General features: G+C 38.2%; 2 long non-coding RNA genes across 23 annotated transcripts in view; one reads left to right on the forward strand and one right to left on the reverse strand.

The window, feature by feature from the left end:
• LOC102148965 (uncharacterized) overlaps positions 1 to 26,150 on the reverse strand; it is a 178,278-nt gene that overhangs the window by 45,594 nt on the left and 106,534 nt on the right. For 6 of the 22 annotated variants that reach the window (XR_011437710.1, XR_011437719.1, XR_011437721.1 and 3 more), the window contains 5 exons: positions 24,191 to 24,295; positions 22,145 to 22,289; positions 20,791 to 20,910; positions 5,038 to 5,117; positions 2,825 to 4,367 (listed from right to left, as the gene is read on the reverse strand). This is a non-coding gene — a long non-coding RNA (uncharacterized lncRNA). Of the gene's footprint in view, positions 1 to 2,824; positions 4,368 to 5,037; positions 5,118 to 9,839; positions 9,905 to 18,694; positions 18,746 to 20,790; positions 20,911 to 22,144; positions 22,386 to 24,190; positions 24,296 to 26,150 lie in introns of those variants that run through there. The other 16 variants (XR_011437717.1, XR_011437703.1, XR_011437707.1 and 13 more) reach the window with 6 other exon arrangements.
• On the forward strand, positions 2,947 to 12,847 carry LOC138923708 (uncharacterized). Its single transcript, XR_011437723.1, has 2 exons — positions 2,947 to 3,074; positions 11,022 to 12,847. It is a non-coding gene; the product is annotated as an uncharacterized lncRNA (long non-coding RNA).

A 26,150-nucleotide genomic window follows, 5' to 3' on the forward strand; every position in this document is an offset into this window, starting at 1 on the left:
ATGTGTTAACTATCTAGATGAGGAGAATCTTTTCACAACGTATACATATATCATCACAATACATATTTTAAAAATCTTATAATTTTTATTGTGTTTGTTGAGGAACACTGGCCCTGAGCTAACCTCTGTTGTCAATCTTTCTTTCCTTTGCTTGATGGAGATTGTTGTCGAGCTAACATCTGTGCCAATCTTCCTCCATTCCATATGTGAGATGTCACCACAGCATGGCTTGATGAATTGTGTGTAGGTCTACACCTGGGGTACCCACAAACCCTGGGCTACCGAAGCGGAGAGTGTGAACTTAACCACTATGCCACTGGGCCAGCTCCAATCTTATAATTTTATATATAAATTATACTTCAATAAAGCTGAAATTTAAAAGAAAGAAAGAAAATCAAAGAATCTGCAGTGATAATGCTTTTTGGAAATATTAAGGAAGAGGTCCAAACACTAGCATGAAGGATTCATTAGATGTCGACAGTTGTAAAGGAATTCTGTTAGTATCCACAACAGGGTGTGTGTCAGTCTTTGTCCATTTCCAGCAGCCATTGATGAGTGAAGGACTACGTAGTCTCTCATGGGTGGCCATGACTTTCCCCTCTAGAGCCGACCAGAGCTGATCACCATGATCTGGGGATATAATTGTGATGTTTCTTGGGCTGTAGAGCAGTGAAAATTACACCGTTGCTAACGAGCAGTCAGCAAAACACCAGAGAACCAAGAAACATATGTTTTCTCAGGCTCAAACCTCTGGAGAATCCCCCTAGATCCATAATGTGGTGATCATTCTGAAGACTCTAATATGCTGAAACCTCTGCCCAAAGTGGTTAGAGGCACATAGTTTGCATATCTTGATAACGTTTCTAGAAATCTAAAGTTGTGATAACTTTATTTAGCTCGTTCCAATGTTAAGATCTTTTCCTGTCATACCTCTTTGATCTAAAATATTGCCGTACTGTCAGCTCAGCTCATTTCCTTCTCTTTGTGTTACCCAGAGTCTAACACATTTTTATCTTCGTGTATGAAAAGTTAAATAAATTAAAGTAAATCTCTATGCATTGTGGCTGCCCCAAAATGAAAATCTCATACGGACCTAATCACCTCCATTGAAACCTAACCTATCTGGTGTCCCATCCATTCTCAAGACCTTTATTTACTACATATATTAATTCCTGAAGATTTGCGTAAAGCCTCTTCAATCTGAGGTAGCACTTGCATTTTGGTGGCTCATTTTGCAGCCTCTACATCTTATTCCAAAGAACTAACTCTGGGAGTTTGAGGAGACACATTTTAAAGAACCCCAAACACTATCCTATTACATTCTTTTATCATGCCTGGATAAACGTCTACTCTGGCCCACCTATAATAAAGAAAGTAGACTATTTTTTCAACAAAGGTGACTTGACAGTATTTCCAACCCTTTATCTTCTGTTCTCTTTCAAGACACCCCTAAGTCACCTATTCGCACACATCTCTTCTTTTGGAAAGAAGAGTTATGGTACAGGGCAAGACTGTACTGATGCTAAGACTTTCAGACTACTATTGAGTTTCTTTCCTCAGCGTTTGATGTTTCACTGGCTGGCTGGCTCAGTATTCACGATGCTTTGTCAGTGTCTCAAGTTATGTTTGGAAAAGAACTTGTCCAAATTCTCCATTTCTCCTCCACTCACTGCAATTGGCGGTGGCATGGCAATTCTCTTCAAGGTAAACATGAAGAAACCCGAAGGCGATAATACTCGCCTTTCAGTTGGAGTAATTACCTGGCCTCTACCAACTGCAGACTTCTGCGTGTTGATAGGACTCATTCGACAGGTTCTTTTTTAAAATAGGTAATGATCTTTAAAGGATGAAACCCTACTTCATAACATGCAATTTTGCTAACCACTCTGTTTAGAAAACCGGGTTCCCTCTGGTTTCCCAGCGCTGGTAGCTCCGCTTGACGCATGAAGTTGGGGCTGCCTCGGTCATGCCACTTTAGATTACTGGATCTCACAGGATGCTACAAGGCAGACACACCCCAGGCTGACTCACTGAGTGGGAAGTTTAAAAAGATGGTTTTCCTCAGCCATCAATTAGATAAACCACATTTTCCAGGAGAAAAACAGCATCTTGAAAAGCTCTTTACAAACAAAGCTCTCTTGCTCAGAATGCTTTCGGTCATGTTTTCTTGTGAAGGGAAGTATGACTTTAACCTTAATTGCACTGACAAATTAGCAAGTAAAGTATAATGCCACCCTTTCCCCTCTTCCTTCCTTCCTTCTTCTTTTTTTTTTTTTTCCTCAGAAGGAGACACTTTCATGATTTTAGCTTTGGTAAAATTAGAGCATTCTTCCTCTTGGCCACTTCCCTCAAATTTGTGGTTTTGACCAACCACTTGGTGAGCAAGTTATAGACGCAGGCCTGAATTCTCTTTCCTCTGCCCCACTTACACTTCTTTGTACAGTTTTCCCTACCTTTTTTGCGACCTTCTTGAAAATACACTGAGGAAAGGACATTTGTAGATTGTACCATTTTGAAAATGGCGATTTGGATTGAAGATGTATGTCAGGAAGAATTAAGCACTGAAAAGCGATTTGAACCTCCTCGCCTCATCTTTTTCCAGCGCTGGCTGCACGCGGAAAGTACTGGATAAATGTCTCCCACTGAACTGTAAGATTCCCAAGGACAAAGGACGTGTTAGTGGTTTCCATCGCCTGTATACAGTGTACCTAACACACATTGAGTAATATTTTCAAAAGCAGGCCATCCTCATCATGTAAAAGAATAAATAAGAGAAAAACCATGCAATTGAATATTTTGCACAGAACCTTATTTCCTTACTCACCTGAAACTTGAGACCAAGGCGACACAGATATTCTGGGCCTGAGGACCCCTTGCACATAATTTTGATAGAGACATCTCTTGGATCTGAGACCAGTAGGTGATTATCACTATCCCCTTGCTGCACTCCTCTTGTGAGGGAAAGCTGCTGTTGGGTATGTGGATGCTAGGGATCCGGGAACACGAAGGCATCACCCTGCTTGCAGGTCTTGTAGAACTTTGTCTGCACTGGAGTCAACTTACAGCAGCCAAAGGTAATGCGTGTTCAATAAATTCGGATGAAAGTAGTGCCAAGAGATGAGAATGATGTAACCAGGTTTATTGCGTGGCTATGTGTATGGGTGCGAGTATGTACTATCCCATTTAGGTGTCATACTAAACCAGAAAGGTATTATCTTCACTTCACAAATGAGAAAACAGGCTCAAATGAGTAGTTTGATCACGGTCAGAAGAGTAGGAACTTGCTGATTCTGGCTTCAAGATCTGTGCTCTTAAATATTAAATAATGCCGCTTCTACCAAGTTATATTTCCTCTCTGGTATGAGAGATTCTGCCACTCTTTTCTACTTCAGTTCCACTAGCTATTTTTTTGAGAGTTAATTCACAGTAGAGTGGTAGGAAAACAGATATCAGAGAGATAAAAGAGTCTGCTCTTTAGTGCCAGTATTACGATTCCTTTGTCATGGCCAAAGGCTTCACCACCGCCTCTTTCGGGGAACGTGCAATGGGGCAGGTGGAGGGGAAGTACAGTTCTTACGGTGGATCTGAACAATACCATCCAAACTTTTCCATATCACCACTGCTTCTTGGGTGTCCTGGGCTGCGTCCTCTAGTCTGAGAGCCTTAGGAGTACCCTTGGCCTTTGAGTCAGTTGCTGACACAGGGTAACTTAGACAAGCTGACAGTCTTAGGACACAGCAGGGCACTCTCCTGTTGGACAGTCAGTGGGCAATACAGTCACCTGCAGTGGACACTCACCTGGAGGGCAAGGGATGGCCCATGGGCATCATTGGCGGCTTTGCTCACAAAGGGCTCCACGGTGCTGCATGGTGCTGACAAAGCAGAGGCTGAGCAGACGGTGGATACTGATTCTGCTCCTCTCCTCCACGTCTTGAAGGTCTCTCACAGGCCTCCATCCTACCTGCCTCCATCCTTCTCTATCTCCCAGTTAAGGCATTCCACCAAATGCTTATGATTAAACATTATGCTCGTTCAGGCAGCTTTCGGAGCCTGTTTTAGAATGAATGCTGAACGCTGTTTTCCATGAATGTTCCATCGCAAATACCCTAATATTCTCCCAGGTAATGGATGGATTGGGAAAAATTCATGAACAAGGAGCAGCAAAGGAAAAAAAGAAAATCACATTAATATGTTCCAAAATATCACATTGCACCCGAGACTCCAGAGGATCTTACGCAAGTTTTTTCCTAATGCATTTGAAGGATTTTGAATAACGTCACGTTAACATCATATTTTCAAAATTTGCTGTGTTCCGCAGACTCTCTCATGACCTTTGTGTCAGCATCCATAATTGGTTAATATATCCACTAAGGGGTAAAAGGCAGATTTTAAAAAGTAATTAAGGCAATTTAGCAATAAATGGCAGCATTATAGGGTCCTTGGCCCCCAACCAAATTAGATAGACTTATCATTTAATGTTTATCTCAAGGAAACATAGGACCCTGATGAGTGACCTACAGTCTTAAATAGCTAAGACCACTGACTGGATAACTTTTCTTATTATTAATACCATTACCATTAATAGTTAATGGTTAACTTTTCTTCCTAAAGAGTTATTCTGGGTTCTAACCTACTTCGGGTTGTCTGTAGAGCAAGTTGTCATTTCTTTTCATAACAGAATTTTGATGTCTCCTGAAAGGCCATACTGGGTAAGAAAATGGGAAGAATGAAACAAGTGACGGCATGTTCCCTCCTGGGAGTTTCCTATGCCAGACCCTCATCCCTGCCCGCCCTACCATTCTAAGTCTCAGCTCCATTCAGTTGTGTGCTCCTGGAAAGCTTCATAATAAAGACAATGTGGCCCACTTAAAGTTTGTAGTCCAACTGCAAATTGACCCTCGATACCTTTTGGAAGTGATGCTCTTCTCTCTACCTAGCATTCCTCCTTAACCATCCTACTTGCCTGCCATCTTCATCAGTTTGTTTGTCTTCCAGAAATATCAGTGGACAATACAGTCACCTGCAGTGGGCGCTCACCTGGAGGGCAAGGGATGGCCCATGGGCATCATTGGCTCCGCCCACAAAGGGCTCCATGGTGTCTTGATTTCCTCATTTTTCTGTGAAAATTGATATAGACAACATATATTAAGCACTTACTATGTTCTAGTAGCTATCATCACAACAGTGCTTGAGGTAGTAACTATTATTATCCACATTTTACTGATGTGAAAGCTAAGGGGGCTAACTAGTTTCTCAAGGCCACCAGTAAATGTCAGCTGAATGTGGCAGAGCTGGCTTACTAACCATGGTTGTCCCTTTCCAGAACCCAGGCTCTGAAGCATCTCTTTCTTTATTCTCTTCTGATAAAAATGGATGTATCTCCTCCAAGCCCTATATGTGTTATTTATATTTTTATTATACATTTGTTATCAGAATCCCGTTTTCTGAAATTCTTTGTAATTGTATCCTCTATCACAAAGACCCAATGTGGCTTTATTCTTACTCATTACTGAAAATGAAAAACAGCAATCTGATTGGGGGAAGTTGACGTTGCCAAATGTTGAAATCAGTACATTTTTGCCACACTAAACTGATGTCATTTTCTACATTGAAATTTGCTGATTTTATACTCTACTGACACTGCCCCATTATACTCGAACTGCAGCAAGCTTTTTTACCAGGTGTATTGAGAACGTCTTTCTGGAAGAAAGTTCCTATCGTTGTGACGAAAGATAACTACAGATGACTAAGTGTAAGAGAACTACTGATGGGTTGATTCGGCTTGGAGAGAAGTTTCTAGGGCTGCTTAACAGATATCAAAACCTGAATAAAGTTAGCAAGGATATGTTAATCCAACTCAGATGATGTGAAACTGGAATGGACAATGACAGATGTCCATGGAATGGACAATGTCAAGGGGGAGCCGAGAAACCTTTAAATATTATTGATCATTAACAAGCACGAATGTTCACTAAGCAGAGCTAAATGTAAGATCCTGCACCTAGGTTGAAAAGGATTGTATAAAATGTAGGATGTGGCTTAACAGCACCACATATAAAAAATAAAACAACAACATAACGTCGAAACTGCTCCTCTGAGTCAACATCTGAGTGACCACGGAAATTCAATGCAATATTAGGATGGATGGATTTATCTAAGAGTCAGGCTGTTTAATGTTTGTTGTAGCTGTAGGTGTCAGCAGCTAAAATTTCCTTTAGTGTCCATGTTTTTGTCTCCCCTGTTGTCTTTGGGCTTCCCGAGAGAATTTTTCTTAAATAGGGTCTGAGCTTTGCAGTTCTTTTAGCTATAATTCACTGTTATCGTGCAGGAGCCCTATTGATGTGGTGGTAGATGTGGAGTGAGGGGAATCACTCTAGTCTTATGCTTAGGTCTTTGTCTTTTAGCCAGCCTGTGCCCTGGCCTGACTCTCACAAGTACTTCTAAGCTCCCCCCTTCCCCCACCCCTGCCCTGTCATTAGGTGAGACAGGAAGGCTAGAGGGGGCTGGAGTCGGAGATTTCCCTTCCCCCAGGTCAGTTAAGCTCTAGCAAATAGCTTCCCTTGAGGGCAGGACTTTATTAAGGAGAGCAGAGAGCTCTGGGTGTATTTCAAAATGATTGCTTTCCCCTCCCCCCTCCCCCTGCAAGAAGCATGAGGGGATTTTCCTCTGATCTTTACCCTGAGAACCTAGTGGGGCTCCTGGAGGTAAAACTTAAAAAAATGAGAAGTATATCCATACTGAGCCTCCAGCAATTTGTGGATTATAGTTTAGGTGTTCCTACCAGTACTGGCTCCAGCTGCAGGCTTCTGCTCCCGTAAGCTGACTGTCACTATCTGCCTCTCTCTCTAGTTTTTGTGGCAAATGTTTTGTCCTGTGACCCCAATTCCCTGATGCATCTAAGAAGAGCTGTTGATTTTTCCAGTTTGTTCAGGTTTTTTCTTGTTGTGACAACAAGAGTGATGACTTTCAAGTTTTTTACATGTCAGGCCAGAAACCAGAAGTCAGAATGATAGATTTATATCTAAATCTAGAGAGGTGACAGTGGTGCTGATGGAGTCTAATCAAATCCAAGAAATGGAGTTGAGCTGTAGTTACCTCACTTGAAAGAACATATCCAAAGACCGGTGAAAGGAAAATAAAGCAATGCAAAAGTAAGAATTATTAAAGAATCTGAAAATTGGTTGAATCAACATCAATGCCACACTAGGTTTGCCATTCAGGAAATTTGTTCATGGTTAGAAAGCTGTCTTAATGTCACTACTTTCCAAATCAAGTTTTATAAAATATATAGACAGCACTGACAATTTACTTTTTTTTACTCACTATAAATTGTGAAATGATTTCTAATGAGATGCCAGGAATTCTGCCATAGAAGCAGAAATATTCAGTAATTTCTAGCCACTGTTGGTAGAAATTTAGTAAGTATATTCTCCCTCATAGATAATGATGCTGGTATAATTTGGTTAGGTAAAAGTACTATGATTCACCTGTTAGTGAATTAGTGTCTCAGAAAATACCAAGAAATACATATTTTCCTTGAGTAAAGATGATTCAAAGTAAATAAAAATTTTCCCACAAAGCAAACATCAGACCCAGACAACGTGACAGAGTGGTTCTACCACACATTCAAGGGAAAAATAATTTCAGTTTTTGCACAAAATTCTTCCAAGAGAATAGAGAGAGAACACATCCCATCTCATTTTATGAGTCCAGCATTTTCATGTTCAAACCTGATCAGAATAGTCAAATAAATAAAAATTATGTAACAACCATACTCTTGGACAAAAATGCAAAATGTTAGCAATTAAATAAAATATTAGCAATCTGTATACAGTAATACATAAGAAATTAACACATCATGAGTAAGGTATGTTTAACCCTGGATTGCAATGTTGGTTTAATAATATAGAATCAATTAATGTAATTTGTCACATCATTAAAAGGAGAAAGGGAGATGATTGTCTTAATAGATACAGAAAAAGCATTTTAAGAAATTCAATATCCATACATGATTTAAAAAAATATTTTGGCAAATTAAGAAAGCTTGAAACTTCATTAATTTTACCAAAGGCAAACAAAAACACATAAACAAAAAAAATGTATAGCAGACATCAAACCTAAAGATATAATGTTGAAAGCATTTTCTTTAAGATCAGGAAAAAGATAAGGATGCCTCTTACCATCACTTCTATTCAACCATTGACTGTGGGATCTAGCTAGTGCAATGGAGCAGGAAAGAAAGAAAGAAACATGATAAGGAAGGAAAAGAAGAACCAAAAGTCTCATTTTTTGAAGGTGATATAATTTTCATCTTACGGTGGAAAATCTAAAAGAAGTTACAGAAAAATTAAGACATCTAATAAGAAAGTTTGGCAAGTTTTGATACAAAAATCAGTATATAAAAGTCAGTTGTATTTCTGTGTCAGGAATAAGCAGTTATAAATCAGTTTTAAAAAGGACACTTTTAGGGGCCGGCCCCGTGGCTGAGTGGTTAAGTTTGTGTGCTCTGCTTCGGCAGCCCTGGGTTTCGTGGGTTGGGATCCTGGGTGCGGACATAGCACTGCTCATCAGGCCATGCTGAGGCAGCGTCCCACATGCCACAACCAGAAGGACCCACAACTAAAACATGCAACTATGTCCTGGGGGGCTTTTGGGAAAAGAAGAAGAAGAAAAATAAATAAATAAATAAGAAGGACATTTTCAGTGACAACTAAAAATAAAAAAATACCTAGGGATAATTCTATCGAAAGGCGTGCAAACCCTTAATGGAGCAAATTATGAAATTTTGATAAAAATCATCACAGATGACCTAAACAAGTGGAGAAAAAGAACCTGTTCCTGTAAAGACTCAGTTTTTCTACAGTAAGCTATAGATTCACTGAACTTCCAAGGAAAACCCTGAAATGGTTGTAGGGTGCACTGTGGAGTGGCAGTGCCTGGTCAGCTTATATCAGCAGGAGGTGGTTGAGGACACAGGGAACTGTATTCTGAAGGCGCTGGATCAAGTGGGTCAGACCATAAATTGGATAAGAGAGAGTTTTTTGATTTGAGAGCACATTTCTATCTTACAGGATTTAATCCCTTAGCGAGGACCCCAGGAGACAACGTTAATGCACTGCTGGGATAACTCTTGGATGCCTGGAAAAACCAATAGCACGCACTAAGTGAAGCAGAAGTGCCAGAATTGCCACAGCAGGGAGTGGAGGAAGGGGTCAAAAAGTTCACAGAAGTGGCATTCAAAAGTGGACATAGTATATAAGGCCAAAAATCCTATCAGCTGACTATATTCTACAGGGGCCTGGAGGACATTCCATTTATTACAAAATAAAGAATCTGCTGATGAGAGAGGCACCAACATCACTAAGAAGCTTTTCTCTCTAAGCTTGGAACAGCAGTTACAGAACTGGGTTCACAGATGGCAATGAGGATGATCCCAAAATACTAGAGGCCAGGAGATGTGGCTTAACCGTCAGAATGGAGGTGGGCACAGTTATCACAAACAATGGAGGTTAGAGTGGCAGCCAGGAGCAGCTGCGGAGCTATTTAACAGAATAGTCTTCCTAGGAGCCTAAGAGATGGAAGCTTTCCTTATCCCGATCCATTGGGCTTAAGAAGAGGTGGGGTGACTAGAAGATAGGATACTAAACCATCATAGCACTCAGTAGTAACTTTCCTAGTCCTTCCTAAAAGTATGTGAAAGCCATTTGCCAGTGGGGAAAGGGGAAAACCCAAACATATTGAGGACTACTGGGCACAGGGACTGAGTTGGCCCAAAGTGGCAAGGGTCCTCCTTTTAGGGTGAGGGCATAAAGAAGTGAGGTAATAAAAGGAATCCTGACCCAGGTCCAGCTCACAGAATGTCCATTGAGTCCATGGATTCAGTCAGTGGTCATTTCTCCCAGCCCTGGAGTTAAAATGAAAACAGTATAGTTGGTAGATGGCATAACCTTCATACTTACTATATTTACTTTTTTGGTGAGGAAGATTGGCCCTGAGCTAACATCTGTGCCAATCTTCCTCTATTTTTGGGATGCTGCCACAATGTGGCTTGATGAGCAGTGTGTAGGTCTGCGCCTGGTATCCGAACCCACGAACCCTGGGCCACCGAAGCTGACTGCACAAGCTTAACCACTACACCACCCAGCCGGCCCCCACACTTATTTTTTGATCCGTAGAATAACACCTATCCCAGCATGGAAGGCCATGTTGAAATTTCAGAAACTTCTCTCCTTTTTCTGGCCAAAACTGTAATTACAAGCAATATTGCATCTTGGAACGGCGGGGTGGATGCCAGAGATGAGCACTACCCTTCAAGTCCTAAAGTGTGCAGAGGTGGTGGTCTCCACTGTGTACCCACTTAATTCTCCTTTGGGGCCCTCACAGAAACTAGACGGATCCTGGTGGATGACAGTAGTCTACTGCAAACTCCACCAAGAGATAAGGTATCTTTGCTAGAGCAGATTGACACAGCCTTAGATACATGGTGTCTTTAATTTACATAACACCCATCAGTGAGCATTCACCAAGCAAGAAATGCTAAGCAGCCAATAGACAGAATAGTGTAAACAATTGGCCTCCACCAGCCTCTGCCACTGGTCGCCTCAGTGCCAGCACAATGGACTCAAGAACGAAGTAGTTGTGGTGGCAGGGATGGAGGCTGCGCAGGAGTCCAACAACAAGTGTGCCTATTCACCAAGGCTAATCTAGCTACTGCTACCACCAGATACCAGCCTGCCAGCAACAGAAAGCAGTCCTGAGCCCCCCAGTTCAGCATATCTCCCACAGAGAACAAGCAGCCACTTGGTGGCAGGTTGATTACACTGGATCTGTTGTGGCTTGAATTGTGGTCTCCCAAAAGATATATTTGTGCCCCCCAAAATGTATGTTGAAATCCTAACACTTGGTATCTGTGAATGTGACCCTGTTTGGAAATAGGGTCTTTGAAGATGTAGTTAAGATGGAAGGTAAGATGAGGTGGAGTAGAGTGGGTCCTTAACCCAGAATGACTGGTATCTTTATAGAGAGAAGAGCCGCAGAGACAGACACAAACAGTGAGGAGAACGCATGTGAAGACACAGCCATGTGACAACAGAGGCAGAGATGGGAGTTATATAGCTGTAAATTAAAGAACACAAAGGATTGCTGACAACCACAAGAAGCTATGAGAGACAGCATAGCCCTGCCAAGACCTTGACTCTAGACTTCAGGCCTGAAGAACTGTGAAAGAAGAATTTTCTGTTATTGTAAGTCATCCAGTTCATGGCAGTTTGTTACTGTAGCCCTAGGAAACTGAGACAGGACCACTTTCACTCTTGGCAGGGGCAGCCATTTATTTCATCTAGAACTGATGCATATTGTGAGTATAGTTTGCCTTTCCTGCCTGCAGGACCTTGGCCCGCACAACTGAAGGCATACAGTGATTGGCCAACACAGAACAGAGACCACTACCTAACATTGTCTCGGACCAAGGGCCTCACTTTACAGCCAAGATGGTACAGCAATAGACACATTTCTATGGGATCCAATTGGTCGTATCACAGAACACTACCAAGCATATAGTGTCCTCCTAGAGCAACTGAATGGCTTTTTGAAGGTACAGCTGAGGCATCGACTTGAGAATGATGCCTTAAAAAGATGGGATGCCATCCTCCAGGATATATCTCTGCAACCTGTAGGTCTAGAGTTCCTGGTCCCCAGATGGGGAGTGTTTCCACTAAGAAAACAGCTAGAGTTTGATTGAGCTTTAAACTACAGGTACTGCCCAATCCCTGAAGACCCCTTCTATCAAGAGAACAGCAGACAAGAAAAGGGGATAACTGACTTTAATCATCTTCAGGAGGAGGTGGGGCTGCTGATATACGACGCAGACAAGGAAGAATACCTTTGGCACCTATGTGAACCACTATATCATCTCTTGCATCTCCCTTGCCAAATTTTGACAGTAAACGGACAAGTGCAGGAGCCATATCCTAAGAAGGCCATGATAATTAGATCACATCTTTAGGGGATAAGGGGCTGCGTCATGCCTTCTGTAAGTCACTGAGACCAACAGAAGTGCTAGTAGGGGGTGAGGGGAATCTAGAAAATGTGGTGGAGAAGGGGAATTATGAGTTACAAGCTTGAGTAACTTGAGTAATTAGTTACTTGAGTAATTAGGTGCAATCACCAAACTTCCTCTTGTAAATTTCCCCAGAAAAGAGAACAAGCAGAATCCCGATGCTGTAGTGCAGCACCCAAATCCACCACGGCACTCATTCCCCGAGCTGCCTGGAGTGTTGACTGCTGACAGGTTATAGTTGACTCTCTCTGGAAGAATTGCTTTTGGCCGAAGGGAGCTGCCTTACCCAATGTGATATCATATTCTCTTCGTGGAAGTAGTCCAGATGCAACATTTGGTAGATGTGGGGGTTAAAAGGCCTGGCCCCTTTACCCAATTTGGGACATCTCTGAAGAGCCCACCAGCTCCAGAGCTCCCCATGATATCCACCGAGGCCTCTGATGAACCCGCACCACGGTTCAACTTCTCCCTCTACCCCACCCTACTTGTCTCACTCCTTCTCAGGTATTGACTGCAAGGACATAAACTTCTGCACATAAATTCCCATCTCAGAGTCTGTTTCCCAGGGAACCCAAGCCAAGACAAGGGTTTACTGTGGAACTTTAGCAGCTGATCCTAAAATGTATATGCAAGTGAAAAATCCAGGAATAATCAAGAAACTCCTCAAGAAGAACAGAGTTGGGAAATGGGTGGTGGTGCTGGAGGGACCTGCACTATCAGACATCAAGACTTGTCATAAAGATGTGGGAAATTAAATGTATACCTTTGCAACATAAAAACACAGATAAACAACTAATGGAGAACTGAACATAGACCCAAACATAGACGAAAGCTTGAATCGTGAGAGCGGATCTCAGGGATCATTGAAGGAAAGATGGACTGTTCAGTAATTGTGTTGTGAAAATTCACTGTTTCATACTATATGCAAAACTAAAATCCAAGTGGATTAGTGACTTAAACGTAGAAGATAAAACTATAAACTTTTAGATGAGAGCATAAGAGAGTATCTTTATCACATCAGGGTTGGGAAGGATTTCTTAAACAAGACACAAAAAAGCATAAGCCATAAAAGGAAAAATTAATGTTTGACTATATTAAAATTAAGGACTTCTTGTCATCAAAAGTCCCCATGAACAAAATGAAAAACTAATTCACAAACTAGAAAAATATATTTGAAATTTATACAGCTATAAAGGATTACTGTCTAGAATGTATAAAGAAACCCTACAGACCAATAAGAAAAAGTAAATCCTCCAGTTTTGAAATGAAAGACACGAGCAGGTATCTTTTACCACATTAATATAAATCTTTAAAAAGCAATTTATAATAAAATGAGAAGTGTCTAAAAATTTATACACAAGATATACACACGTTTGGCCAGGGAAGGTGTTTGTTGGTTTTCAGACTATAAATGTAGACTAACACTCATATATTTTGCTCATCTACGTACAGTTCTTGATACTTTTCCAGTGATTTCAATCTTCACTAAAACCCCATCTTAAAAAATATTCTTAACATGCTATTTAACTATTAAGCAAAAATTGGCTTCATCTCTACTATTCAAGCACAATTCTTAAAAGAATTAAAATTAACTAATTGAAATTCTTAATCTTTAATTAAAATTAATTACAAATTAGAATTCTTTAATGTGTGTGTAATAGTTGTGAAAAGGTATTTTATATATTTATACACTATAAATATTGGAGCTTTTTACCGAAGTAAAATTGACATACAATATTATATTAATTTCAGATTTACAACATGGTGCTTCAACATTTATATACATTACAAAATGATCATCACAAAAAGTCTAGTTACAATCTGTCCCCATAAAATGTTAATACAATATTATTGTCTATATTCCCTGTGCTGTACATTACATCCCCATGACTTATTTATTTTATAACTGAAAGCTGATACCTCTTTATCCCTTCACCCATTAGAGAATTTATTTTTAAAAACCAGCTCATAGAGAATTTCTGATTCAGTAGATTTGAAGTGTGGTATAAACTACCCAGGGAATATCAACTCGAAATGGAGTATTTGACCATACCCCTCTCACTTTCCACTAGTCTAGAAATATCAGATATGTTACTCATGTTCTGTCTCTCCTCTCACACTCAGTCCTTGGCAGTTATCACTAACGAATTAGCATCTTTTCTATCAGGGTACCAACCTTCTCTCCCAATTCCTTTCTACAGAGTGCTCTGGGGAGCCACTATCAATTCCTTAGAGTTGGCAAAATAAATAAAACTTACTTGCCATCTCTAGTCTAGATCAAGCGGCATGGTAAAAAGACATTTTTCATTTTGCCCTTCAGGAATATTCTGTTCCTACCAATAACAGAGACAAGATTTTTTTCTCTCATCCGCAAGCACCGCTATTTGCAATATGAAGCACCAAACCCAGAATCAGAAAGACTTTGAATGAACACTGGCACACATTGCCGTCTTCTAATGCAAGAAGAGTTTGTTTTAGTAAAGCCAATCTTATTTTTAGTCCTAGTCACTTTAGTCAGTGTAACCAAAATTATGTAAACTTTCTAAATAGACTAAATATTCTAAAAATACAGTAAGACACCAGCCTCCACACCAACCAAGTCACAATATGGGTGTCTGACCTAAACCCACAAAATGAGAATGATGGGAAGGTCATTTATCAGACTGCAGTGACCACGATACGCTCCCATCACACAGTCAAAAGCAAAGGCAACCAAATGGCTGTTACTCAAAGTGATTCTGTCACCTTTGGGAAAGCATTTCATGCTGGCATACTGTAAATGCTTATCACATTAGACCTACAATTTAAATTCAGTAATTATATCAGTGTGTCTTCTGAATATTTTTCCAAACTTTGGAAAATGATGGAACTATTTGCAGCTCTGTAACTGAGCCTTCAGATTCTCCTTTGAAGAAATATGAGTGTGGGCTGTGGAAAAAGAATTTGTTTCAATCAGTTTGTTACCACTTATCGTGCAGCCTTGGGTATTTTGAATCCTAACTGAACTGCTTTGACCGTTAGGAAGAATTGTGAAAACACCAAACATTGTGATACAGGAACAGTTTGTCTACATTTGCAGGTTGCAAGCAATAAGGCTTCTTTCTCTAAGCATTTAATGCTGTACCCATGAGGTCATGAACACATCCACTCAGTTGCTGGATTCTGGCTGCTGTCTTTTTTCTCATCTCCTCCTGTAAGGAGGAGCCCAATGGTGGTCCCACTACTGATGCCTTTAAATTAGTGAGGCACATTTGATAAAATAGAGAAATGTGTTTTCCTTTTTATGGCTACTTTCTATGGGAAGAGCAGCAAAGCTGCTGCCTTACACCTACTGCACTGTCTGTATTTACTCGAAAATATTTCAATTTGTACCATATTATGTGTAAGTTATCTTCAATTTATAGTCTGGAGAAGTCAGTTAACATTTAAGGTTTACTAATCCTGAATTCACACTCCATGGTGGGTTAGTTAGCCCTTGAGAAACCCTATAAGGTGTCTACTCTCTAGAAGTGAATACGAAAAGTACTTTAAATTGCAAGGTCTAAATCTCCACTACTGCATTTGTTGATTAAAAATGAGTTTTCAGTGGTGAAATGAGTGGTCATCAAGATATGTGATTAGCAAGGAAGATTAGTGTGGGCTCCTCCGCACTTTCACAAATAGGGTAAAGGAATCTGAGCTTAACATTCTAACACTTTTGCAGCAAATAAAGCCTTAGGACCAGACCTCCATATGCCACCAGAGTCCCACTCTTCCACAGCAACCACTTAATGGAGGGTTTGTCATCTAGTAAATTAGTAAGAATGAAAAGAAGCGTCTTGCTTCAACATTTTTCTTGCATTTCCTTTGCGATAAACCTTTAAAGCAAGGTGCTCTGAGACTGTGGTAAGGACAGAGAGTAGGGACTTTAGACTGCTTAGAGGAACAGCTAGATCGTTTGGGTGACTGCTTGCTAATAAACGTACATGCAAAAAATTAGGTTTGAGACTGGCTTTGATTTAAGAGATCACTGTGAGATTGGGACGAAGAAGTCATAGTTCCCTCCTACCTCTAGTCGTTAAAGGCTACTCAGTTATCCAAGAGCCAGAAACTGTCTTATGACAGTTCTCAACAACTCGGATATGACTATAAAAAGACAAAATGAGCAATAATATCTATTGATGGCACGGGTGTGGTGAAAAACGTGGATATGTAAATGCTTACAGTCTTTTTGGAAAACACCTGACAATATCTATTAAAATTAGAAATTTGCATACACTTCACTCCAACAGTCTAACTTTTGGGACTCTATCTTATGGGTATAAGGGTATCAGAATATATAAAAGGAAATATATAAAAAAATTACTGCAGCATTGTTTAAAGTGGCAAAAAATAAAGTGTAAGCAAGATGAATGTCAATCAAATGGAAAATGATTCAATATATTATTCGTGGAATATTATGTAATATTAGCAACTATTGTTAAAGAATAATTAAGCTATGCGAACTGACATGGGGCTTGGGGGTATTCCAAAATGTGTTGAATGAGGAAAATGACCTGTAGGGAAGAGTATTTAATATTATATTTTTGTAAAGTAAACAATTACGAAAAAGTGCATGCAATGTGTATATACATAGGATCACAAAAGGATACATAATCCAGGGAGTGGAAGCAGCAATGAAAGCGAAGGATGGGGAGGGGAAGTGAGGTAAGCAGAAAATCAAACTTGGGAGAAGATGACTAATAAAGGATCCATACTATGATAGGATTTGTATAGAATCCTATGTGCATACGTAGGCTTATAGAAGTTAGAAGAACAAGGTGGATCTCTCCTACTGACTTCTAGGGAGGGGTGGGTGATTGCTAGCTTTGCCCATTTCTGAACTGTATTATGTTGTTTCACTTATTACAACACAAATGTATTACTTTTGAAATTTGAAAAGAAGCAAAACATGCAAATGATAGATTCTGGATATTTAAAATTTTCTAACTAATTCCAGGGGAAAAAAGACTTTTTGAATATTTTTGAATAATTTTTATGTAAATAATTCGTTTAAAACTATTAAAGCGTCATTAAATTCACCAGTATACTGAATCCTTATTGGAAATCCTTAAGCTCCTTATTTTGACCAAAGTGTACTTAAAGTTAATTCAAACACAGCACTGAAATTCTTAAGCAACTACTTAACTAAAGCTGTCAAAGTAATATTTTCATTGTCATTTTTGCATAGGAGTAACACGTCTGGCATTTGAGAGCTATCAAAAATCGCATTTTATGGCTGTTACTATATGCCAGGCATTATGACTTTTTTTGGGGAACTATAATTTACATACAGTGAAATCCACACTTTAGTCCTCCAAGAAACAGATGCCAAGATGGGAATAAACGTGTATTATATTGGCAAGTGTTTGCTGCTGTTTTATTAATTTTAGCCATGGTAATACGAGTTTAGTTGTTTCCCACTGATACCTTTTACACAGAACTATATAAACAACCCCATACAGCAGGTGGAATCTGTAGAACAGATATATTTTAAATAGCTTGCCAATTCAGAGCTGGTCTGATCTCTAAAACGGTGCCTGTAACCACAGGTCACCTGTCTCTGGGATCCTGAGTCTTCCTTCAGTAATGGTTGGTTATGCACGTGGTTTTACTTAGAGGCAAAGGGGCGTGGAATATATTTCCAGATTATTTCCTCAGTTCAAGAGGTGATCAATATCACAAAACCTTTAGAAACTTTGTCCTCGCTTATCTTGGGTAATGAGACTACAGAAAACAAGGAGAAGTAGAAAACAGAGATGAAAAGTCATCCAAACTCTATTTAGGAAGCACATAAGTTTAAAATAAAGTTGATGGTGGTTGAGGAAAAAGAAATATGAAAAACTAACATCAGTGGTAAGCTCAGCGAGGCTACTGTAAAATGAGTTAAGTTTACTAAAGTAAATTTTCCCTGACGTGCTTCATATGTCATGATGACACATTAGTAAAAATCAGTTTTACTTTTTAGAATGATAGCATAAAATGCAGAAGAAACAAGAACACGTGAATGGTGTTCAATCCTCTATCTTTATGATTCTGATTTTTGTGAAATTAGTAGAGCGGTTCTACTGAAAACTGGCATTACTAATCATGATGCGCCCTCTAAGGAATTCATTTGATGGGAGGTGAGGTGGAAGAGAAGTTAAACAAAACCTTTGTGGGGTTTTCTTTGATGTTGTTTTCGGTCTTTTGTTTCTGGCAGGTGTTAGAGCGCAGTTAGGGAAAATGTGCAGTGGTAGAGAAATAGGGTTGTGATTTGGAGATAAATAACTGAGTAATATGGCTCCAGTTAGACCTAGGGGTTGGGACTGGAGGGTGGGTGTGAGAGAACGTGAACTGAGAGCTAGTCAATTTTTGTTTTTGTATTTTTTGCTTTTTTAATCTAGGGTTACATTTGAAGCTGCACTTATCTCTCTAAAAGATAATCAGTAGAATACAGAAACAAGTCTTTATTTCAGACCTCGAGTGCCTGTGTGTGTAAACTGGCAAGCTATAAGCTCTAATGAGCTTAGAAAAGGCATACCAGCTTCTATCTAACCATAGCATCAATGTTTATCCACCTCTCTCATAATTAAAATCAGATGTCTGACCACATGCAATGGGTGAGGGTTTGCTTACCTTAATAAATACTTGTAACCTAACTATTTGACCACTTAAGTGCCACTGGCTCTGTGAATTGAATCGGCAGGGAAAAAGAAAAGAGTGTCAGTGTCAGAATCCACTTTAGGCATTTAAGCTGACTCCACAATTTATCAAAAAACATTCACACAAACAAATTCCAACCTCAGATATTTCTCTCCTCATCTCAGGTCCATCAAATTGCAAGTTAACTACTAATTCTTGTTGACTGAATAACTCAACACATCAAAACTGTGTGATCGTTTGCCTAAAGTGCAAATGATTTGGGAAATTTCATCTAGATGTTTTTATTCATGTCATGGAAAATCATGTATATTACCCTTCAACATTTAATCATCAGCCACTTTCTAAATATTTTGAAATGTCAAGTCAAATCTAAATTCTCTAAATTCTCGAATTTAATCTAATTGCATTAAGAATAGCAAAACAGGGAGAAATTATTCAGAGCTAACTTCTTAGACAATTGCAAGAAGAATGTAAACTGCAACCATATTTCCTATAGGTTCATAATCGGAAGAAGTTAATTTTATTTCTCAAGTAAACAAAACTCTTTTTATTTAAATGCCAATCTATTGTTCACAGAATTACAAACTTATTGTATGCTAGGAAAAGAGTTAAATAATTGCCACAAATAATTAAAAATAAGTCATTGGCAAAATAAAAAATGAATGCATTCTAGATAAGTGATTCCATTTAATTGAGATACTTTGGATTTCCACGTATGAGCTTAATTTTTCGCTCCTGAGTTTGGTCAGCTTTGATTTAACAAGCACTGTATGCCTTTTTCTACCTCTTCACCCTACTAGGATAGATAGGTAGGTAGGTAGGTAGATAGACAGATAGACATTATATTAATATAATTTTACTATTTATTTTAATTCTACAAAACACTCTATCTTACAATATATTTCATCTTTATGCACCAAGCAAGGGAACTATTTGCAGCTCTTAATTCTTAGTTAAGTGGATGAAGCATTTCTTCAGAGGCATCTGTTACATGGTAAGAAGCATACGACCAATTTGATAAATATTTACCAAAAGACTGCAAGACATTTACGCATGCACAAAAATACACAAAGCAATGGTAGGAGGAAGAGAAACTTAGAGAAGAAATAAAATGAAACTAGCTTATGTAGAAATAGTAAGTGACTTTATTGAAGTGGTTTGTGTCTCAACCTGTTTTAAGGGGGACACTATTTAGAATGACCACATATAATGCTAGCCTTCTTTCCAAAGTTAGTGAACCCAGGCAATGACTTTTCATCAGGTCCTTAATAATAATTGTAGAAAAAGAGCTTAGCTTTTTTTCCAGTAGTACATGATCTTGACTTGTAAATGGCATGACTTGATTTTCAGTGATTAGAGTCTACACTGTAAATTCATCAGTTCATTATTAATTACATTTTGTCAAGATAAAAAATGTTTCATGTGATTCCAAAAGTAAGCAATTTATTTTGATGTAAGTAACTGAAAGTTTAAAATTAAACTAGAACAGAAGTTTCTATTTTATAAATGAAATTAAATAATATAAGAACAGTAGTTTTAACATTCTTTTTGTATCACAGATGCCTTTTAGAATCAGAATCTGATGAAATGTCCAGACTTTCCCAGAAAAAAAATGCATATTCAAACAAAATTTTGTATATAATTTCTCTGCAAGCTTGTCCTTTGACATCAAAGTTTAAAAACCTTTGAAGTAAAAGTTGGGACCACCTTGAAGAATACATGCATGCAGTAAGGATCTCTGCGTAATTATGTTTATTATTGCAAGACTGAGCCACAATTTGGATTCCTAGCAGCCAAGGGGAAATAGAAAGCCTAATTATGATGACTCTCATCAAGAAAAGGAAACATAGCTCTCAAGGAAAACAAAGCTTTGCCAGCAGCGAATTATAAATAATTTCCCCTGAGACTGTTTTACTTTACTTTGGAAACTATGCATAATCTCAAATGCAATAGTAAATTTCATCTAATTTCTTATTTTGGCCACTTAAGAAAATAAGAGGACATAAGATTACTAGGACACAGGCAGCCTGTTGGGTGTCACATTTATAGAGAACACGCATTCAACTCACCTCTTGTTAATCACTTCTATCCTTGGATTATGTTCCGTACAATTTAATCATCACTCAAAGTTAGGCTTTTTATAGGTGCAATTCAGATATCAGCCTTCTGGAAATCTCTGGTACATTCAACTTTAAGGAAGATAGGAAAAGAAGAAACAACATATGTATAAGAGTCCTCAAAGAAGAAAATCAAAGCATTAAATGAGAGAGATATTTAAAAAAAATCTATAATTAAAAACAAACGTTCCTAAAATTAGGACTATATATCTGAAAATACACGTTGTGCAGGTGCACTGTGTACCACTGAGAAAAGTCTAATGAGATTACTGACTGTTAAAGAAAGTGAGTCAATTCTTTTGACATCTGGACAAAAAGTCTAAGTCACATAGAACTGAAAGAAAAACAAACTGTCGAGAACTTTCAATAGCAACATTTTATCCCTTATGGGGTAAACTGAAAAATATAATCTGAGCCAAGTATTTTATACTCAGATAAACTGTTTTTTAAGTGTAAAGTCAAACTCTTTTCATTATCCCCTGAGTCATCTCTGAGGTATCTACTAGAAAATAACCTTAAAACAATTAAAATGACTAGAGATATATCAATTTAAGGACTGTTGGTGAGTATTAGCATATAGTTAATTGTAGGACTATGCATAAATGTAGCACGATGAATAATTGTAGCACTATGAAAAGCACCATCATTTCTTCCCTTATTCTTCCCACAAGGGAAGAAATATAGTATGTAATAGTTATACGTACCAATCCTAATGTTGACTTCTCCCCGAAAGGTACACAGTGAGTAGGATGTAGGAATAGGGATAGAAGGTAGACATCTTTGAATACGTCTTGTTTTATAGCATTGACTTTGAAACCATGTAGGAATTTTATATAACAAAAAATTTAATCCCCCAAAATTGAAATTAAAATGAGATAAATGAATCTAAATGAGTAACTAGTTGCTGGTATAACCATACAGAAACTAATCCAACTAAATAGTTTTTGATGATAGATCCCTAATAATATATGCCCTAAGGACAAAAAATGCTGGAAAAGACTTTAAACAATTTTCAGTAATCACATTATGGGTGGTAGTGATGGTTTTGTAATTCAAAAAGTGTTGCGTATATAAAATATAATTCTGCAATATTATAATCCTATTATCCAGTGTCCTTCATAAGCAAGATTCTTGGCAAGAGAGAAGGGAAAAACACACGTGAGAAAGAAGAGATTAAGTGAAGACCTTTTAGTCCCGAATTTGAAGTATCAATATAAACTGATATTTTCTGCTTGAAAAAACGACTTTCTAATTTTTTCAACTCAAAACTCCTAGAAATACTGATGCACCCAGTAGCAATGAGTACCTCCAGCACCCAGAATTTGCTGTTGAAATCCAGTTTCCTTCTGAAAATAGTCAGAGCTCCTTGGAGAACGAGCTAATTCCAGGTCTGGGATAGGAAATATACAAAATCTTCTTGGAAACTCTCATCACATCAGATCCCAAGGAAGCTATACAAGATCACAAGCTTTGTGTTAAAGACTTAGCAATCAACTTGCAGAGACTGTCAAAGGTGAGGCAACTTGAAGATCAATGAGGAAAAAAACCTTCAAAAGATTGAAACACATCAAATAAATTTCAATCTGTGAGTTCACAATGATATTTAAAAAAATAATTGTTCAGTCATTAGATAACATTAGAGAACCAATGATTACTTTGAAAACTCACAAACAAAGAACCACTGGGTCATCAGATAGTAGATAAGAGTAAGATTTTCTTTATTGTGGTATTTCAGCCAACAAATAAAAAAGGAATGATAGAATAGGAACATCATCCTTTTGTAACCCAAAATGAATCACCATTAGGCATTGAGCATTGATTATGCTAATATCAAAAAGAGAAAGATAACCAGATATTAGATTCTTCTGATGGAGGAACAAAGCACCTCCTAATGAGGAGACTTTTCAGAAAATCAAATCTGAATCCGGTCAGTTCTCCAGATCCCATTACTAATTTACAGAAAATCTAGAGGAAAGAGGAACGTGTTAAACTACTATGGGGATATAACCAGCAAAATCCTAACAATCTTGACAAACCATCAGGTTTCTTCAGCAAATAAATTGTAAAGAGGAAAAGAAAAGATGAGGGGAAATCAGTAGGCAAAAAGAAATGTAAAAGGAACATATTAACCAATCATTACATGTAGGCCTTGTTTGGATCCTGATTCAAACTAGAAAAACTTATGACATTAAAGATATAATTGGAAATTTGAACACTGACTGAATATTTGATAACATTCAGAATTAATCATTTTTAAGATACAATTATGATATTGTGGTTACGTAACAAGAAGAGAGTCCTTTTCTTTTAGAGTTACATAATGAAATGTTTATTCAGAAAATAAAATGTCTGGAATTTGCTACAAAACAATTTGAGAAGGTGGATGTGGGTAAGGGTATATATGAAATCATTTTGTTGGAGCTGGATAATGGCACATGGGGAGTTTACGATATTATTCTATTTTTTTTAATTTTCAAAAATAAAATATTTAAAATAAAAACATGCATTCAGTAGCTTTGCTGCATGGTATTGTCCTGCCCTGATGACACTTGAAACATCTGCAAATTTCTCTATTAGGAGATATTTCTTGCCCACTGTGTCTGAGAGAAGCAGCCCGTGTCACCTATGAGACCAGCTAGGGTTAATGCCTATGAGACCAGCAAGGGTTAACGAGAGCGAGCAGCTGATACATCTGGGGAGCATGAGCTATATTAAGGACAAGCCAGCATGAAAAGGTAACCGGAAGAAGCAGCTGAGCATTCTCTGGTCAAGCCTTGAGGTCATCTGGATTAAGGGACTGTGGGTTACAGTCTAGCAAGGGACATGTATCATTTCAGCGCTTTGTTTCAAAACCTAGCACAAGAGTTCCTTTGGTTTGGAATGGGATCAAAACTGAGTAGAAGCCTTCTTTCTTCTCAATAAGCAAGTTTAAATGTTTTGTATCACAACACCTTTCAGGAAAGAATACACGAGATTCACATTTACAGCAACAAAAATTTAACGTCTTTTGGATTTTTCTATGTTGCAAAAATTTCCATTAGCCATATATATGTGAATATGATGATAAACACTTCTTTTCATTGTCGTATCAGTGAGCAAACACCTACAGCATTTATTATGTGGTGGCCTTGTGCAAAGCATAAGAAATACTACAGAGGCATAGTAAAACTATAAGGATATTATAGTTTCATGGAAAGTGGGTTTTGAATCAAACAAAAATTGTCTAAAATCTTGACTCTGTCATTTCTTGGTTCCCTCATCTGTAAAACAGGATTTTAGTGTACTTTCAATATGTGGGTTAATTGTCATTTTCACACTTGCTTTCTTATGATCAGCAACTTCTGCTACTTACCTTTGAGTCAAGGCATCTTTGAGTCTTAGTCATCTTTCTCCTTATGTAAACACCACGACCAGGTGCTATCCTAGCCTACCAGCTCAATCTCTCCTGAAGGAAAACCTGAAACAAGTCCATAGTTACAGATTAATTTTTCTCTTATGGTAAAACAATGTTTATTAAAAGTTAGAGGCTGTTTGTAGAACAGTGTGTCATAAAGCCTCAAGTACTAGTTTTAATCTTCTAATGCCCTCATAACTTAACTAACACGAAGAGGGATACAAAGTTAAGTGTAGTGGATTATGCTATTAGAGAAAAGACAGCTCTGCCTTAGTCCTAACGGACACAGAATACTGAATATGGCACACTTCAGCCATTCATAGTTTGGCGAGGGCCTCTTTTTCTGATCTCTATCTTTCAGTTAAAAACAGCAGTAAATAATTAAAATGCATAAACCATTTTGATGCAATCTTAATGCACACAACCTCATGCCGTACTTACAACCAGCCATATCTAGAACGTAAATTTCATTGAGACTACAAGATAAAATGAGCCCATTTCATTTACGGTAAAAGCTAAAGTCAGCTATGATTTTCCATCAACCCATCCAGCATTTAATGTAGGACAGAAGTTTTCAAAGCAAGAGAGCTGGCAGGTAAGGCAACAGTTAGAAAGGCCACGAAGCCACTCCAAACACTGTGGACCCACTTTCATTCCCACTAGTCATTTCATTGACTAGAGGCTGGGACACTGGGAAATACGGTACTTTTTATTGTATTCAGCATATTTATTACATAATCAATCCAAGGCCCTTCCGGAAAACTTAGGACCAGTAAAGCAAAAAAAAAAAAAACAAAAGTTGTCTAAAACCCCATCATTCAGAGATAATCACCATTATTACGCATTTATGTATCTCTATCTGGATTTTGTATGAACACATGAATAAATATATTTTTACAAAATTTGACCAACCACGTATGTTCTGTAATTTATTTTTTTCACTTCTGTGACTATTTTCAATGAGATTTAGTACAAATCTACATTAGGAACTGTGATAATACAGTATTTGGTTATACGAAGGACTCATGTGCTTAACCAATTTTCTGGTTGTTTTTTTCTTTTTTAAATACGTGTTTTGAATATATATCTTGATACTAAGGAAATATGATGTGTCAGAATTCCCAGGAGTGGTATCTTAGCATGCTTTAAATTCTCCTTTCTAACCTCCCAGCCCATGCTCCTTAATAGCAACACTTAATTCACTTTCCATGGCAGACTTTTCTATGTTAGCAACACAGCATATTAATGGGAAAAGGCTACAGAAGTTGGATGGAAATAGGTACTTTTTCTGTACACAACCCCTCTTGAATAGGTTTTCTGTCAAAGGAGAAAAAATTTTCTCAGATATCTGGTGTGGCCATTGGTGACTGAGCCAGAGAAAACACAAGAACGTTGAGAGGAGATGCGTGTGGTCTGGGACTGTGACCCCGCAGGGGCATCTGGAACGATCTCTGCGTTTGAGAATCAATCCATTTGACCAGATATTTCCAAAAGCTTTTGAGCAGCCAAAAGTTTAATTCCCATATAGCTTAGTTCTTTACAAAGCCAATGCTACGATACTCTCTAGCCATTTTAAATTTTACATGTGAAATTTGATTGATCAAATATTGCAATGGATCTTTTGAGCAATACGCATCTTTGGTTCTTCTTCGTAAGCTTCTAACTTTCTATTTCTACTCTACCAAAGTCAGTCATTTCCCATGAAGAAAACCAGAATAAAATGTTCTGTTGCAATTTCAGAATCAGGTTACATTTCTGGTTTCAATGATTATGCATAAGAAATACATTTTTAGGGACTGAAGCTCTGTAATTTTTAGTGACTAACTATAAAGAAAATATTTACAAAGAAAAGTTTTAGTCAGTGTCTATGTCGCTTATACACACTGATGTCTCCCAGAGTCCATTCTCTGCATGTTCT

Source organism: Equus caballus, chromosome 4 (assembly GCF_041296265.1).
Source record: "Equus caballus isolate H_3958 breed thoroughbred chromosome 4, TB-T2T, whole genome shotgun sequence".
Classification (NCBI taxonomy): domain Eukaryota; kingdom Metazoa; phylum Chordata; class Mammalia; order Perissodactyla; family Equidae; genus Equus; species Equus caballus.